This window comes from Eptesicus fuscus, chromosome 5 (genome assembly GCF_027574615.1).
Source record: "Eptesicus fuscus isolate TK198812 chromosome 5, DD_ASM_mEF_20220401, whole genome shotgun sequence".
Classification (NCBI taxonomy): Eukaryota; Metazoa; Chordata; class Mammalia; order Chiroptera; family Vespertilionidae; genus Eptesicus; species Eptesicus fuscus.
This window is the reverse complement of record NC_072477.1, coordinates 19783321-19800473: the sequence shown is the minus strand read 5'-3', so window position 1 is coordinate 19800473 and position 17153 is coordinate 19783321. Positions and strand designations below refer to the sequence as shown.

Genomic DNA, 17153 nt, shown 5'->3' with positions numbered 1-17153 from the left:
CCCCACAGGCCTTCCTGGAGATGCTCGAGATCAAGAACAGTCAGTCCGTATCCTTGGGAGGAGCAACCTTCACTTTGAAGATTTGACCTTCTGACCAGATTACCCACCTTCCCCCCCCACTTCTCTTTTTTCCCCCCTCCCTCCCTCTGTTTTTTTTTTTTTAATACTCACCCGAGGATATTTTCCTATTGATTTAAAAAAATATATATATTTTATTGATTTTTTTACAGAGAGGAAGGGAGAGGGATAGAGAATTAGAAACATCAATGAGAGAGAAATATCGATCAGCTGCCTCCTGCACATCCCCCACTGGGGGTGCGCCCGCAACCAAGGTACATGCCCTTGACCGGAATCGAACCCAGGGACCCTTCAGTCCGCAGGCCGAAGCTCTACCCACTGAGCCAAACCGGTTTCGGCTATTTTCCTATTGATTTTTAGAGAGAGTGGAAGAGAGAGGGAAACACAGAAATATTGATGTGAGAGAAACACATCAATTGGTTGCCTCCTGCCCAAGCCCGGACCAGGGCCAGGCTGGGTAGCAGCCAGCAAGTGAGGTAGAACCAAACCTTAGACCTTCCAATCCGCAGGTCCAGGCTCTATCCACTGCGCCAAACCAGCTAGGGCTGAGCACGTCTTTTTAAAAAGAAATAAAAAGATAAGATCCTAAAATTAGATAGTGGTAATTGTTAGATTGTACAACTCTGAATATAATAAAAACCACTGAATTGTACATTTTAAAATGGATTTTATAGTATGTGAATTATATCTCAATAAAGCTGTTATTAAAAACAAATGTCTGGCCGAAACCGGTTTGGCTCAGTGGATAAAGCGTCGGCCTTCGGACTCAAGGGTCCCAGGTACGATTCCGGGCAAGGGCATGTACCTTGGTTGCAGGCACATCCCCAGTAGGGGGTGTGCAAGAGGCAGCTGATCGATGTTTCTCTCTCATCGATGTTTCTAACTCTCTATCCCTCTCTCTTCCTCTCTGTAAAACATCAATTAAAAAAAAAAAAAAAACACAAATGTCTGCTTCAAGTTTCTTTTTTAAAAAATTATTTTTTACAGAGGAAGGGGGAGGGATAGAGAGTTAGAAACATTGATTAGCTGCCTCCTGCACCACCACCACCCACCCCCTCCCCGCACTGGGGATGTGCCCGAAACCAAGGTACATGCTCTTGACCGGAATCAAACCTGGAACCCTTCAGTCTGCAGGGCAATCCTCTTATCTACTGAGCCAAACCGGTGAGGGCTGCTCCAAGTTTCTTAAGCCTCCCTCTGAGATGACTGCAAGCCACAATGGACTTTCGTGCTCCTGCTCTTCCCCTCCGCGCCTCCCCCCCCCCCCGGCTCCCCCTCTCTACCTCCCCCTCTCTCTGTGTTCTTTAATTCCACAGCCTTAACTCCTTATCTGCTTGTTTTTCTTAAGGTTCTGTCTTAGACCCATGTATAGTGATTTTGCTCCATGAAGGCAGGCTCTCAACTTTACAACTAACTAGTTCTGTGATCTTGAGCAAGTTAGCTAACTAATTGACCTCAATTTCTTCCCATTTGAAAATTGGGGATAGTAATTCTACCTCTTCATAGGGTAAGTGTGAAGACAAAAATGACTATATTAAGCCTGCTTAGAACAGTACCTAGTATAGTACATATATAGTAAAATCTGTATTAGTATTTGTGATGATTGTATATTAAAAACCTAGAAGAGTATTTAGCATATAATAAGTGCTCTATAAGTATTAGATATTATTTACTTATTTTTATTGCAGAGGGTAATGGCTAATTTGTCCAAGACTTGATCTGTTCTGCTGTTGATGAACATTTAAACTTTCCAATTTGGGATTATTCTATTAATTAATATGGTTTTGAATATTTCTGCACTTTCTGTATACATTAGGGGTGGACTACAGGTATGTGGATCTTTCTACAGATAAAAGGCTAGTGTCCCTCCTGCTGTCTGATGGGTTGCTATGATGCGCACTGACCATCAGGGGACAGATGCTTAGCGCAGGAGCTGCCAAGCTGTAGTGACTTGGCGGTGGTGGTTCTCGGGTGATGTACCCCGAATCCATAGAGGAGGGAACCCAATTCCTCCTGGGGCTGCATGATTCCACCTTTGGCTGTGGGTTGTGTTGTTGCTGGGGCACCGTGGGCCCCGAATCTGGTTTACCACACACTTGTGTTTGCATTCCACACACTGTATGATAGCAACTTGGCACAGTGACTTCTTGCATGCCCAGGCTCCTCGGGGGATGTCTGCAGGACAGGCCAAGGGACCCCACCTGCCAGAGGGACCCTGCTCACTCCACAGATGCAGGGGAAGTACTACGAGAGGTTGGCTTCAGGGTGTGTCTGGCCTGTCTTGCCCAGTCCTGCCCCGCCTGCCACCTTCTAATTAATTTCCTTTCAATGTGCACGAATCCATGCCCCAGGTCACTAGTTTCCAGATAAAGCCAAACGATTTTCCAGAGCAGTTGATTCAGTTTATACTCCCCCACACTTGATATGCTCATCTTGTAACACTTTACATCTGGTATGTAATGGTGGCATCAATTTTAATTTGCTTTTTCTTGATTACTAATGAGGGGAACACTTTTTATTTTATATATATATATTATATTTATTTTATTTTATTTATTTTATTTTATTTTTTCCTATTGATTTCAGAGAGGAAGGCAGGAGAGAGAGATAGGAACATCAATGATGAGAGAGAATCATTGATTCGCTTCCCCACACTGGGGATGGAGCCAGAAACCTGGGCATGTGCCCTGACTGGGATTGAACCAGTGACCTCTTAGTTCCTGTGTAGACACTCAACCTCCGAGTCACGTCATCTTTTGTGAAGTTCCTGTTCAAGTATCTTGTTCATTTCTTACTCTGTTAGATGTCTTTATGTTGTTTATTTGAGCAATTTGTGTGGTTTGGAAATCAGTCCTTGGTCTACAGCAGGAATCCTCAAACTTTTTAAACGGGGGGCCAGTTCACTGTCCCTCAGACCATTGGAGGGCCGGACTATAGTTTAAAAAAAACTATGAACAAATTCCTATGCACACTGCACATATCTTATTTTGAAGTAAAAAAACAAAATGGCAAAAACACTCGCATGTGGCCCGTGGGCCGTAATTTGAGGATGCCTGGTCTACAGCAAGTATCTTTTGATGAATAGAACATTTTAATTCCTAAGTAAGCAGACTTATGAATCATTTCTATTATGATTAAGTGCTCTTTGTTTCTTTTTTTAAATATATTTTATTGATTTTTTACAGAGAGGAAGAGAGAGGGATAGAGAGTCAGAAACATCGATGAGAGAGAAACATCAATCAGCTGCCGCCTGTCCAGCCTTCACTGGGGATGTGCCTGCAACCAAGGTACCTGCCCTTGACTGGAATCGAACCCTGGATCCTTGAGTCCACAGGCCAATGCTCTATTCACTGAGCCAAACTGGCCAGGGCTGGAATGACTCATTTTTCTAAATATCCCCATTTTCTTTTAGTGGGACAACCTGTGTGTTAAGATGTAGTAAATAAATGATGTTTTATAAAAGGAATAACAGTAGTGGGCCTTGAGTGGCAGAGGGTGGGGGAGGGTGTGCTCTCTGACCTGGGTGGAGTGGTGGTGGAGGGGAAAGAGGAGCAGAGGAGCACAGAGGGAGAGAGTGCAAGACGCTCCCAAGAGGCAGGGGCAGGGGGAACAGTGAAAAAAAGATTAAAATGAAATAAAATAAAATAAAACGAATAACAGACACTGGATGGTGAATAAAAGTAAAAGATAAACTATAAAAGTGTCATAGTCCGGGATCCTTTTAGAGGACATCCTATCTAATAAAACAGTAATATGCAAATCATCACCCCGCTACACTCACAACCCACGCCCACCAACCATGCCCACCAGCCAATCAGAAAGCGAATATGCAAATACACCCAACCAAGATGGCTGCAGCCTCGGAGAGCGGCCATGGTTGGAACTGGGCGATTGGAGCCAAAAATCAGAGGGGAAGATCAGAGCCAGCTGGGGTCCCCTGTAGGCTATCAGAGCCAGCTGGGGGTCCCTGCCCAGGGCCCGAGCCTCAAACAGAGGCTTTAGGCCTTGGCTGTGGGTGAAGCCGGGTGATTGTGCCAGCTGGGGGTCCCTGCAGGGGATCGGAGCCAGCTGGGGGTCCCTGCCCAGGGCCTGAGCCTCAAACAGAGGCTTTAGGCCTTGGCCATGGGTGGAGCCAGGCAAGTGGAGCCAGCTGGGGTCCCCTGCGGGCGATTGGAGCCAGCTGGGGGTCCCTGCCCAGGGCCCAAGCCTCGGCCAGAGGCTTGCAGCCTTGGCCGCTGTGGCAGAGCCAGGTGATCAGAGCCAGCTGGGGGTCCCTGTCCAGAGCCCAAGCCTGTGGGTGGAGCAGGGCGATAGGAGCCAGTTGGGGGTCCCTGCCCAGGGCCCGAGCTTCAAACAGAGGCTTGAGGCCTTGGCTAGGGGCAGAGCCTGGCGATCAAGCCAGCTGGGGTTCCCCTGCCAAGGGCTGGAGGCTTTAGGCCTTGGCAGGGGCGGAGCCGGAGATCACAGGAGATAGGTGTGAACTACAGAGGAAATACCTTTTCTGACCGCTCATTGGCTAAGCTCCCTGTATGCCACTGATAATATTCTTAGTAACTTAGGTATAAGAATCCAAAAAGGACCCCCTGGCAATGGGCAAGGAGACATCTGATTGGTGATGTTGCTCTTATATCAATCAGGGGCAAAACAGATGTACAGTCCTTAGTTCATCCTAGCTTGATGCCTGTGTCGGTGGCCAGAGCTGTTTCATGCCTGAGGCACATAAAAAAAAAAAAAAAAGAATCCAAAAAGGTGATCTAGGGCTTTTCCACCACACTCCTGGGGAAAAAAATGAAGGTCCGCTGCTGAAGGGCTAAGAAATGTCATAACCTGCCCTACATGGTTTGGCTCAGTAGATAATGCCTAGGTTTGCCAACCGCAGAGTCCAGGTTAGATTCTGATCAAGGGCATGTACCTAAGTTGCAGGCTCCTCCCTGGCTGGGGCCCAGGTCAGGGCTCATGCAGGAGGCAACCAATGTAAGTATTCCTCTCACTTTGATGTTTCTCTCTGTCTTTCCCTTTCTCTTTCACGTTCTCTAAAAGTCAATGGAAACATATACTCAGGTGAGGATAAAAAAAAAAAAAAGAAATGTCATATTCTATGAAAGACACATCTTGAAAATGCCTAAAGAAAGTTGTCATTTTTTCTTGGTGAAGGGACTGGAGTCCATGTTGATGAAAACACCTTGGTGGCTGTGGTGACTGGCAGTGGCTCCAGCAGCGGGGTGATGGGGCTGGTGCCTTTCCCTGGTCAGCCTGGTTGTCTCTCACAAAGGGAGGCCAGACTCCTTATGGGGAGCGGGCCTAAGCCATCAGTAGGACATCCCCTGAGGGCTCCCAGTATGTGAGAGGGGGCAGGCTGGGCTGAGGAGACACTCCCAGTGCACGAATTTCGTTCACCGGGCCCCTAATAGTTCCATATAACTCAATAGGAATGCCCACTCCATATCATGGATATGACCTCCAGTCACCAAGAAAACACACTGTTTGGTAAACTTACTTTACAAAGATGTGTAAAAATTAAAAAAAAAAAAAGGTATACAAGTAGCTAAGTCCTAGTTACCTAGAGAATTAATGTAAATAGAATGCTCCATTCACCTTAACAGTGGTTCTCAGGCTTATGGTACAGAAAAGAATCATTTAGGGAACTTGTCAAAATACAGATTTCTTCCCCCCTCCTCCCACCCCGACTCTGAATTTGGGATCAGAATTTGTATTTTAATAAGACTTCCAAGTGATTTTGAAGAAGGTGGTCCTATCAACTACCCTTTGAAGTACACTGCCAGATAGATATACAGAGACAAAGCATGGGGAGGAAGGGATATGCCTCAGAAGAGTGGAACTTGGAGCATAGTTCTGAGAATTACACCACATTAAGATAAGAAAATTTAGTGATTCTCTTTCTCTGGTTTCAAAAAAAACCATTTTTTAAAGATAGGAAGGGCAGAAAATTTTTTAAAAATAGAAAAGCAAATAGAACAAAATAAAACCACCTGCAATCCTATTACCCAGAGACAATGCCCATTATGTTGATGTACTAGAGGCCCGTTGCACAAAGATTCGTGCAATAGACCTTCCTTCACCTGGCTGCCAGCACCAATTTTCCACAGGCACCAGTTTTCCTCCAGCACTGGGGACCCAGGCCTTGGCTCTGGCCACCCGCCTATGGGAATGGCGGGAGGCGCGGGCAGCAGGACTTGTGAGTCCCGCGGCGAGACCGATTGGGCCGACAGGAGGCACGGGCGGCGGGACTTGCGCGATGGGGGCGGGGCAGCGCGTGGGGGCCGCCATCTTTGCTGGTGTAATTTGCATAGTGCCCTGATTGGCTGTGGGGTATAGCGGAGTGATGGTTAATTTGCATATTACTCTTTTATTAGTGTAGATATCCTTCCAGACTTCTAAAGGGCATTTCAATTGTTCTCTCTCTCTCTCTCTCTCTCTTTCTCTCTCTATCTTTGCCAGCAGATACCATCAGTGACTTGCCTGGGGTCTCTCAGCTAGTGAGTGGGAGAGACCACATTGAACCCAGCTGCTGGAACATGAACTTCATTATGGAGATTCTCCACCACCACCCCCACCAGTATTACTGTACACACATATCTATACTAGAGGCTCAGTTCACAAAAATTTGTACACTCGGGGGCGGGGGGCTCAGACATCCCTCTGGCAACCCAGGACCCCTCAGGGGATGTCCAACTTAGGCCCACAGGGAGCGGGCCTAAGCAGCAATCAGACATCCTTAGTGCTGCAGAGGAGGTGGGAGAGGCTCCCGCCATTCCACTGAGCTTGCCAACCATGCGCCCAGCTTCCAGCTGAGTGGAGCTCCCACTGTGAGAGCGCGCTGACCACCAGTGGGCAGCTCCTGCGTTAAGTGTCATCCCCTGGTCGTTCCGCCATTAGGGTCAATTTGCATATTGCCCTTTTATTATATAGGATAACACTTTAAAATTAATTATAAACTTAAAAAAAATTATCTGTGTCTACCACCAGACTATGGATTTCTTAGCAGAGCAGGAGTATCTTCTTATTTATACTAGTATTAGTATCCTCAAAACAAGGCCTGGTGCTCAATAGTGGCTCAGTACTTGGAACATAGTAGACATCCAATAACTGTTCCTTCTAGTCACAGACACAACTAGGTCTCCATGTCCTCTCATGGAACTGAATTGCAGGTGTTCTCAATTTTCCAAGAGTGACCTGGTTTTCTCCCAAAGAAACAGTTTGTAACATCCATGTGTTCAAGAAACAGAATATATTCCTGAAAGCATAATGTGGGAATGGGGGAGAGTGTGACTATCCAGACATTTATTTCTTTTCTTTTTAAGAAAAAATATATTTTATTGATTTTTTACAGAGAGGAAGGGAGAAGGAGAGAGAGTTAGAAACATCGACGAGAGAGAAACATCAATCAGCTGCCTCTGGCACACCCCCTACTGGGGATGTGCCCGCAACCAAGGTACATGCCCTTGACCGGAATCGAACCTGGGACCCTTGAGTCCACAGGCCGATGCTCTATCCACTGAGCCAAACTGGTTAGGGCTATCCAGACATTTCTTGATGAGACAGTCAATTTTCCGGAGAATAGGGCAGCTGTGAGCTGTCAGTAGCCACCACTCACGTTGAGTGGTGGGGGTACTGGCCTGCTAATGGGGACTGGGGCAGGACACTAACTGTGTGTACCTCACCACCTAAAAGTATCCAGTGTACCACCAAGGGCACTTGTACCAAACTCACCATATAGAGAACGGCATTGTGGATGTGATGTTTTAGGTGGCTCTTTGTGGGATGTATTTGAGGGGGTGTGTTCTGGAGGAAGGGGGCTGGATGGAAGTCTGTGGAAAAGTCTAGGCATAAATGTCTGGGGAGCTTGACAGTGTTTGTGGTGATAGGAATGGGGAGAAAGGGAAAGATGGGAAGGGTATATAGACCCAAGTGTAATAGGCTGAGTTAATTAGCAATGAGGGACTGAGAAGAATGAAAAGGATGACCCAAAATTGGAACCTGGGGCCCTGGAAGAATAGTGCCTGGGCAGACACAGTGGATTCAAGGCCAGGAAGCTAGCTTGGTCCTTCTGGGAAGACCAAGAGAGCAATTCTCTAGCACTGTTTGTGGGAATCGTTTCTCCTTTGCTTTTGGCTAGCATATCCATGGTTAAAGATAAGGATTTGCTCTTCAGATTTTAGCAAAAGAGGTATGATAGGTGGATGACAAAGCCTATGTGCCACCTCTTGTTACAGAAATGCTTCCCCTCTCCCACACCTGCCCTATAAGCAGAGTAGGACTCGGGTGTCTGTCAGTAGCTCTCAGGGGAAACCATAAGACCCTTTCCTTTTTTCAGTATCAAATTAGCTGCTAACATGAGTCACACTTCCAATTGCTTTTCTTTTCTGATGAGAGGGTGCTCAATGCCTCCTCTGCCCTCTTTTCCTGGCAATAGAAGGGAGTTGTGAGATTTAATTTATCAAGAAAACTAAAAAAGACACAAAGATCCCCTCTCTCCATCTCACATGAGCCAAGACCGTTGGGTGTAAAGGGTCATTGCAGACAAAGGCACTCTGATCACTTGTGATGGTTTCTCACTCTAATTATAGAAAGTATTTAGCTATTGTTCCCTAATTGCTTGCTGCAGTTGGGTTTGAGCATTGTCTTTTTTTTTTGACAAAAAAAACAACACAACACACACACACACACACACACACACACACACACACACACACACACGCACAACAAAAACCAAAAAAACACAAAAAACTCCAATGAGTTGTTCTTTTTTCTTTTTCTCTGCTTTGGTCCATTGCCATTCCAGCCCTTGGCTCTTTCATTGGAAAACTGAAGGAGGTGGTATGGTATTTCTGGAGAAAATTTACCTTACCTAATTGTTTTCATGGCTTCCTCTTTCTTCCTCCTAGTTGTCTAATAGAGAGGGAGGAGATGAACATTTACTGAGCATCTATTTAGTATGTGCCAGGCTAGTATGTACTAGCCTTCGCTTAGGTTGTTTTAATCAATCCTTGCAGCTAGCCTGAGAGGCACATACTATTATCTTCATTTTACAGATGAGGAATCTAAGGCACAAGAAGGTCTCACAGCCAGTAAGTAGCTGACCTAGGATTTAAACCCAGTGAATTGGAGCCAGGATCAAAACCCAAGTCTCTCTGACTCCATGTGGTCTCTCTCAAGAGAGCTTGAGAGCTTGTATAGACTTTGATTAATAGAACATTGGTGTTGATGCTCCCACCACTATGGGAGGTTTGGGGAATCCTGCTCCCTCACCCAGAAATTACCTATTTCTAGGTTCTCTGCTGGAGGTCTGGGATTCCCATGTTGTTTCATGACAGGAGGAGAGATTTTTCAATATCATGGTAGCAATTACAAGAAGGAAAGCCACCTCACCATTACAGGGGTATGGCAGTCAGGGTCCTACAGGAAATAGATAGGGTTTCAATGCAGTGTTGAATGAATGGAGTGTGTGGAAGAGGTTTGGGCATTTAAGGGAACAACAAGGGGGTGGGGAAGCAGCTGGGCACTAAAAGGAAGCCATTGCCACCCCTAGGCCTAAAGGGGCACCATGTGTGTTCCTGAGCCCAGCAAGAACTGAGGCTAGGGCAGCGGTACCCCGACAGGAGCTGTGGCAGGAGAGGAACCCAGCTACTGTTACAATGCAGATAGGAAGGGCAGATTATGCAGGTGTGTGTGTGTGTGTGTGTGTGTGTGTGTGTGTGTGTCTGTGTGTGAACAAACATCTAGACTTTTCTCTCCTTCACCTTACCTGTTTCCTGGTCATAGACAGCTTTGGGGAAGCAAGCAGTGCCAGTCAGCATCCTGGGGCGTAGGGCAGAGCACTTGGGGAGGATAGAGAGGATACTCAGCAGAAGGGATTACTCCATGTCAGTCCATCCGAGGTAGGACACTGCTTACAGACTAAAAGAATCATGGAATATGAGAGTTGGAAAGGCCCTTTGAGTTCTGTCCACAAAGGCCCTTTACTTTGCAAAAGAGGATCGTGAGGTCCAGGGAGGGAAAATGACTGATAGGTCAAGGGTTCAAGGCTGGCAGCTCATTAGTAGTAGCATAGGCAGGATTGGAACCCAGCTCGCCCAACTTCCAGTCCATTACACCTCTTAATTTAAGAGGTGTGGCCAATAAATGGTTGATAATAAAAGATTACTGCTGAGCCAGCTTGCCTATTTCCTGTTGAAATTGCTCAAAGACCTCAGGGCATAGTTTACTTTGGTCCCAGATACTTGCCTCAAATGATTCCCTCTCTAAATACATCTATGATCGGAGTGGGCTGCCTAGTCCAGAATCTGGGCTGCCCAATCCAGAATGCCCATGTCAGAATCATGGGGTAGAATACCAGCTCTGCCCTTATGGAGCGATCTTGGACAAGTTACTTAACTCTCTGTGCCTCAGTTTGCTCAATTATAAAATGGGGATAATAAAGGTATCTATGTCATACCTCATGAGGATTATATAAGAAAATATATTTAAAGCATTTAAATAATAAGTACTTGATAAATGATAGCATACATATGCATTTATTTGCATATAAATGTATGTAAAATAGATATATTGATTTAGAATTCTGGTTATGAATTTATATGCTTTTTATTCCTCATTGAGATATATCAGCTGCTATTTCACAAGGATTTTTTTCCCTCTCCCTTATGGCAGTTAAGAAAACTTAAGGGTTTGTCAATAATAGCTCAATAAAGCTGAAAATGGCCCTGTGGGATAGCAGAACCCTGACCTTCAGCCTGAAGTCTGGGGTTGACTGCCTTTGTCCTGCTAGGACATTCTCTGTCCTGAGCAGGTGCTAACACAAGCTTCCTGGTCTCCAGTTTATACTTCCTTCTGCTGCTACTTCTATGGATGCAACCGCTGCAGGGTTTTTCTCACCTTTGAGACCCTGCTGGAACCCAATTCGGCTTCCCTGCTTCCCTTACCACAGGCCTCAGGCTTGTCTCCCACATAGAATACAGTTCCTTTATTATTTTCTCTGCAGGAGCTTTTTCTCCTTGCCTTAAGGAAGAACCTTGCACTTTGGTTTCTGCTTTTCCTCTGGTTGGCTACTATGTGATGCTTTCTCCCAGATGGGCCACTTTTGGTACAAAATATACAGCATCCTGCATGAAAACCTCAGTTTACCAACCCCAGGCCTTGTTGCCCCAGTAACACAACTGGGACTCTGGCAGGTTCTGAAGTAAGTTAGTCGCTTCCCTTTATGGATTTGGTTGCTCAGTACATTTTCTATTTAGCTTCTCTGGTCATATCCCATCTCAATTTAAAACATGTTTCTCAAACATGCCAAGCTCTTTCCTACCTCTGGGCTGTTGCACTTACTGTTTCCTTGGCTTGGAACATGCTTCCTCATTTTACCCATGGCTGACTTCCTCATTCAGCAGGTTAAGAAGCCTCAAAGAGGCCTTGCCTGACTACTCTTATTTTTTTAAAAAGTATATTTTTATTGCCGAAACTGGTTTGGCTCAGTGGGTAGAGCGTCAGCCTGCGGACTGAAAGGTCCCAGGTTTAATTCCGGTCAAGGGCATGTACCTTGGTTGCGGGCACATCCCCAGTGGGGGGTGTGCAGGAGGCAGCTGATCGATGTTTCTAACTTTCTATCCCTCTCCCTTCCTCTCTGTAAAAAATCAATTAAATATATTTTAAAAAGTATATTTTTATTGATTTCAGAGAGGAAGGGAGGGAGAGAGAGAGATAGAAACATCAGTGATGAGAGAGACTCATTGATTGGCTGCCTCCTGCATGCCCCCATTGGGAATTGAGCTCACAACCCTGTTTGGGAAAGTCCTGGCCCTGGCAGTGGACCTGTTTCTAGACTCTCTAGGCTGTTTCATTCCCTGCTCTCTTCCCCCCCCCCCCCCCCCCCACCTCCCACTCTGTCTATTCCTATTCTAATACCACTTGTGTTGATTTTTATAGTTTTATAATAAACTATAGGCCTGATGCACGAAATTTGTGCAAGAGTAGGCCTTCCTTCCCCCGGCTGCCGGCACCGGCTTCCCTCTAGCACCCAGGACCCTGGCTGCCCTCCAGCTGCACTTGCTGTTTCCTTTGATGCTTTTATTTACTTATTTATTTTTATATGTGTTTGCTGCCATATATATATGGAAGGGAGAGGGAGAGAGAGATAGAAACATGAATGATGAGAGAGGATCATTGATCGGCTGCCTTCTGCAGGCCCCTCACTGGGGATTGAGCCTGTAACCGGGGCATATGCCCTTGACCGGAATTGAACTGGGACCCTTCAGTCTATAGGCCAACGCTCTATCCACTGAGCCAACTGGCTAGGGCATCATTGATGTTCCTATCTCGCTCTCCCTCTCCGAAATCAATAAAAATATATTTACAACACACACACACAAAACAAAATACATCTTATGAACAAACATTCGATAACTGTCAGTAAACGAATAAATCGGGGCCAAAGATAATTAAGATTAATGAGCACATCTGTACTACTTAGCAACTGCCAGTAAATTTCTTCCTCAACTACTTGTTCTAATTCCTTATTAAAAACACACAGCCCACAACTCCATCCTCCACTGAACACTTTCCTATTTGGAAAGCCTCTTGAGAAACAAGTTTCCAGGAGGATTCCATGTCCGCGGCTCAGGCAAGAAAGAAGGCCATCTAGCAGGTACAGTGTCGTTGACCCCTTTGCCGCCTCCAGTTCAGCGGACCTCGGTGGTTCTTTGTCCGGGGTCCCCGCGGCTTAGGGAACCAAGAACTACAAGTCCCGGCAGGCCGCGCGGCGCTCGGCTTAACCAAACGCAATCAGGGGTGGAGGAGAGCGACGTTTCCTGACACCTCCCTTTCCCGGCTGCGGCGGGAGGCCGGGCGCCTCGGCTCTGCTTCCTTCTGGGTGAGTAGGGCGGTCCCTCTGAAGCGGGCGCAGAGCCGGGGCCGCCAGGGTCTCACGGCGCGTGGAGTGCGGGGAAGCCAGCGTGGACGCGCCGGGCGCCCTCCCCTGCTCGGGCTACTGCAGCCATCTGGGGAGCCTGGAGGAAACCCCAGCCGTGACCTTGTCACCCCGGGCGCGGGCACGTGGCTCAGGTGACTGGCAGTGCCCCACCCCCTCGGCGGTGACTCTCCTGCCTGGCTTACTTCAATATTTACTAATATATTGAAGCGTGGACTGGCTTCTTCGGTGGCGCAGTCTTGCCAGTAGGTAGAGCTGGAGCTAGAGGGTAGCAGGGTGCTCACCCAGACGCCCTCAGCCCCAGGTGATCTGTGAGCTGCAAGGCGCAGGCAGCTGGGTCTGCAGCGTGTTCTGAACAAAAGCAGGCGCCAAGCAGAAACCGGCCCTCCCGCCTGGACGTGCGGCGTGCCCAGAGCGCACCTCGTTTCCAGCACCTTGCCCGGCCTTGCATTTTCGGGTCGCACAATAAATGAGTGCCCATGACAGCCTGTGTGTGGAGAGCAGCCCTTAGAAGACACCCGGTGCAGCTCTCTCCCCAGTTTAAGTGACATTTACTTTCGACTGACTAGCAAGTCATTCAATTCAACAAGTATTGACTGATTACCTCCATGATGCTTGGCACTTCGTGGGTGCCCAAGCTGTATTTGCCCAGTTGAAAGTGAATTCGAGTTTATCTGTGCCTTCCCACATTTTCTTGAAGCATGTTCCTGTTGCAGTGATTTTCAAACTGTAGCTCCGATCAGAGTACCTGGAGGGCTGTTACAAAACAATGCTGGATCCCATCCCCCAAAGTTTCTGATTCAGTAGGTCTAATTGGGGAGCAAGAATTTGCATCCCCTAGGACAGTGGTCGGCAAACTCATTAGTCAACAGAGCCAGATATCAAGTTACAACGATTGAAATTTCTTTTGAGAGCCAAATTTTTTAAACTTAAACTTCTTATAATGCCACTTCTTCAAAATAGACTCACCCAGGCCGTGGTATTTTGTGGAAGAGCCACACTCAAGGGGCCAAAGAGCCGCAAGTGGCTCGCAAGCCCCAGTTTGCCGACCACGGCCCTAGGACATGGGGATGTTGTTGCTCTGGAGACTTATTTTTTAGTTCTACTGTTATATAGGGGAAAAAATCCTATGTACTTAAAACTCTTACCCTTTACACCTGGTTATAGGCCTTTGTGTTCTTGTTTGCTGGTTTAATTTTGTCATTATTACATCATATTCTATCTTATGTCATTACTGGCTTGGCAGTTTCTCAACAGCCTTCCTGGATGCCAGATTTGATTTCTGCTGGGAGAGTTTGCATTTCATTTCTTTCTGATATACACATTTTCTTGTCAGACAAGGGACCTGTAAAATAAGAATAGTGCTTGATTCAGATATCCATTCCTTCCCTCTCTTCTCTCCCCCAACTCACTGAGGGACTCCAGTGACCCACCCCAGGGTCCAGCAAACCACCGTTGGTCTTTACCCTGTGCTCTCTTAGTTGGAAAGACACACCTGCATTCAAGTTCAGGCTCCCTCGCTTACTAGCTTCCCTGCTGAGTTTCTTCCCTTTTCTAAAACTCAATTCCTTATCTGTAGAATGAGGCCCTAATAGTGTGCACCTCAGAATACGTTGTGCAAGTTACATGAGATGTTTAAGCCCTTGGCATTCTACCTCTCACTTAGCCTGCTTGCTGACTCTTGGCACTTGGTTTTCCACTGTTCTCCCTGAGGCCCTCTTTCCCAGGAGAATGAAGAACCTCTATTTCTTGCTTGGATGAGATTTATTTTTCCCTGCCATCTCTGGGATCTTGGCATCAGTCAGGGATTCCTTTATTTAATCAATATTGATTCAGCCACCTTCTGGGCATCAAACACTAGGAAGGGGGGTGTGGTTACGCTGGGACTGCATCACTCCCTATAGGGCAGAGCAGATTATAAACCTGCCCAGGCCAAACCCTGGGCATTGACTCAAAACCTGGGCATCAACTCAAGACATGATGGAACCATCCACCTTGTTTGCTTTTTATCCACAACCGTCATCAGGAAAAATAAGGCTCATTTGTCTAACAGTCTGTCTAGGAAATGGGAGGAGGCTGTGATCATTTTACAGGCTTCATGGAAGTAGGTGCCTAACTGCCTTTCCTCTCTGACCATTCTCACCTGTGCACCAAGCAGGGCGAGGTGATTCCAGGCTTGTTGTCACAGAATGTGATGTGGGGAGGGATGGTAACTGAAAAGATCTAGCCACTTCTTGGCCGGTGAATAGTCAGTGTGAGGGGTTCCCCATTTAGTTCTGTCCAGGGAATGGATATTTCATTTGCCTATCAACTTCCAGACTTCCCTGTTGCCTCATTTCATCACCCACCGGGGTGGTCCAATGAGATGGGTTCTAATCATAGTTTTGACAATAACACAGCTCTCCTAAATGTTTCCTAGGCTGGAATCGGTTTCTAGAGAGGTGCTTTGGTTGCTCTTGTGACATGTTGATTTCCAGGGCTCCAAGCAGCATCTTCCATATGCCTAGCATTGCTTGGGTATGGTGGAGGGTCAGAAATAGTCCCTGCCCAGAGTGGCTGATTCAGTTAACGTGTGAACAGTGGTAAGAATGTTGGTGAACAGAGGTCTGGGAGAGCCTGTCAAAGAGGTCACCTGTCATAAAGAGTAGGGCCCAAGCTCTTACTTAACCGTTTACTATCTGAGCCGCCTGGGCCAAATCACTCGCCCTCTGTGCTCCTCGGTTTCCTCACTTATACATGGGGCTGGTAATACTATTTCTCACCTCACTGGGTTGTGTGGAAAATCAAATGAGATAATGAGTGCAGAGGGCTTTGTAAAGGTTAGTTATTGCTAATGTTATTTATCTAATGATTAGGTTTAGGTTCTTGGTGACCTAGCTGCCCCTCCCCCTTCAAGTGTATGTTGTTATGAGAAGTAACTCAGGTGAAAGTAAAAAGTCAAGTAAACAGAAGAGAGCAGGTGATCCATTAGCAAAGGGTTTAATAATGAGAGGTGTTTTTCATGGACAGACATATTTCACGGCTGACAGGGTCTTTTAAAATACCCCGAGGGAAGCAACTCATTTGCATGTTAAAGACTCCCTGACACCTTATGGAAAACTCCAGCTTCAGTCTGTTTAGACACAGTTTGGCTCCTATATCATCTATTTTATGTTTTTCAATTTCCACTTCTTTTATTACTGCGGACATTTGCATGAAAACCAGGTCTTGGGAGTTGTGTCTATTTCGCAGCTGCTTCCCCACCCAGAGGTTGTCTCAAGGCTAGGGGTGGCCTCATCGCCTACAAGGACAGATGTGGAAGATGGTGCACTAGGAGATGGGGTTCAGAGGAGGCGAGGGCTGGGAGCTGGTGCTGGGGGTGACCAGAGGAGGATGGCTATCCAACTGGCAGCCCTGGTATGTGATTCTCACCTGGGGATGTATGTTGTTACTGGCTCTGCACAGGCTCATGGGATATAGTTTATTCATTCACTGATTGATTCATTCAGTAAATACTTTTGGAATACCTACTATGAGCTAAGCCAAGGTTTGGCAAACGATAGCTTGGGAACCAAATCTGGTCACATCCATTACTTTACATGTCATCTAGGCTGCTTTTTGCCTTGAACTACAATGCAGGGTTGAATAGTTCTGATATTGTAGCCTGTATATAAAAAAATATTTACTGTTTGGCCCTTTAGAGAAATAGTTTCTTGATTCCTGTTCCAGGCAGGACAACAGCATGTGCAAAGGCTCTGGCATGTTTGTACAGAATGTGCCTGGCATGTTTGAGGAGCAGCAAGGAGATCAGTGCCCTTGGAGTGAGGTGGCAAGGTGGGAAGGGCTGAGACCCTGGACGGAATTGGGCAGTCAGGTCAAGTAGGATCTTGTAAGTCATGTCAGGGCCTTCTCACTTCATCCAAGTGAGGTGAGACCCACTGGGGAGTGGTTTGCTGGTGCACCTCTCCTGGGTTCATCTCTCCTTTGGGAGCTGCAGCTGTGATCAAAGACTAGTCTGATTAGAATTCCCAGGAGAAGCAACCCACTGAGTGCAGTAGCCCCAGAGAGTGACTATGTAGCCACATGGTAGACTTGAGCAGGTACAAGTGGGGTGGGAGAAGGTATCATGGAGTCAAGAGCCCACTTGGTCCCACTGACT

General features: G+C 46.7%; 1 protein-coding gene and 1 pseudogene across 1 annotated transcript in view; both read left to right on the top strand.

Moving 5' to 3' along the window:
- The first annotated feature begins 4656 nt into the window (after window positions 1-4656).
- On the top strand, window positions 4657-4801 carry LOC129149214 (small nucleolar RNA SNORA48; annotated as a pseudogene).
- Window positions 4802-12928: 8127 nt separating this feature from the next.
- Window positions 12929-17153, top strand: part of ADCK1 (aarF domain containing kinase 1) — a 105756-nt gene continuing 101531 nt past the window's right edge. Inside the window, exon 1 of the mRNA XM_028141300.2 lies at window positions 12929-12958. The gene's annotated coding sequence lies outside the window, so the exon portion shown is untranslated. The remainder of the gene's footprint in view (window positions 12959-17153) is intronic.